Raw genomic sequence first — 1412 nt, 5'->3', positions numbered from 1 at the left:
TATCAGCTCTTCAGACCTCACTTTAGATAGATTATATCAAGTTTTGAGTTAATTTGTGAGAATTATTCCATAAGTAGTGGAATAAGGACATGGACAAAGCATTTTTTAAGATGCATTAAAAAAAAAAAAACCACTAAGACTTAATGAAATAAATCTCAGTTTTGTTTTGTTTTTTGAAGTTGAGTGTTTTATTATTAAACTTTGTTTTCCTGCAAGGCTGTTGATTCACTGTATAAAAATAGCACCAGCAAATGCAGTATAATACAAAACGAAGACAGTATTGTTCATCATCTGATACTATAACAACAAACAACAACTTTTTTCCACTGCCAGTTATTTCCAAATAGAAAGGTCATTAAGTATTTTGACCCAAATCCAGAGATGGATGTAAGCAAGTTACAGTATTATATGAGACTTAAGATAACAAGGTTATCCTTGACTTACATAATTTTTATAACTAGATTTTGCCACAAATAATTTCAGGAATTCTGAATATTATAACTGTAGCCTAGCTTCTTTTGTATTGCTTGTTGTGTTTATCTGTAATCATTAGAAAGTTAAGGGATATTTTCTTCCAGTAGCATTGTTGTAGTTTCTTTTTCTATTGGTATTGCTATTGTGGCTATTTTAAATCTTCTATCCACCACTAATTTAAGACAGCTATGCTAGATTAAGTTATTTCATACTACTTTATTTAAGGATGTTCCATTTTCATTCTTCAATAGATTTTATGTATTTCTCATATGCTTCTTCACTCATCAGTTCATCTAGTTCTGATTGAGTAACTGATGAGTTACTCAGTGTCATCTTGATCAGCCAACCATCTTCATAACAAGCTTCGTTGACAGTCCTGGGTTTTCTACAAGGATTTCATTAATTTCAGTTTCTTCTCCTGATAGAGGAGCATAGAGTTCACTAGCAGCTTTCACACTTTCGATATTGTTCAATTTCTCAACTTCAGGCAAACTGTAGTGAACAACAATTGTCTCAACTTCAGGCAAACTGTAGTGAACAACATCTCCCAAAGCTTCCTGTGCAAAATTGCTGATTCCCACTGTTCCAATACCATTTTCTGTTGTTATCCATTTATGTTTCTCTGTGAATTTACATACCGAGAGCAGATTGGGGCCAGTGCGCAGCGTCTGGTCAGCACCCGCCCTCAGACCCCAGAGCGCGTTGGGCGCTGAGCTGGCGTGCAGGCTACAGGCCTCGGCCCTCTTCTCAGTTTTTAAACTGGAATATTAACACTTATCACATATATCAACAAAAATATTTTTTCTCCCCGAGTTCTAAGTTTATCAGGTGACTGTAGAGAGCTGGAGAGATGGTGGTTTGGGTTTATAACATTTTTGTGCCCTCTGGTCATGCTGAATTGTTCAGTTCTCATGTGGCTTTGGATATTTTGGTAAAGA

The 1412-nt window shown here is 35.5% G+C and overlaps 1 pseudogene; it reads right to left on the bottom strand.

The window, feature by feature from the left end:
• Positions 1–711: 711 nt before the first annotated feature.
• Positions 712–1233, bottom strand: LOC105310871 (annotated as a pseudogene).
• Positions 1234–1412: the final 179 nt, after the last annotated feature.

This window comes from Pteropus vampyrus, unplaced genomic scaffold, assembly GCF_000151845.1.
Source record: "Pteropus vampyrus isolate Shadow unplaced genomic scaffold, Pvam_2.0 Scaffold14348, whole genome shotgun sequence".
NCBI classification, from domain to species: domain Eukaryota; kingdom Metazoa; phylum Chordata; class Mammalia; order Chiroptera; family Pteropodidae; genus Pteropus; species Pteropus vampyrus.
The sequence above is the reverse complement of the archived record's forward strand: the minus strand, read 5'-3'. Positions and strand labels throughout refer to the sequence as shown.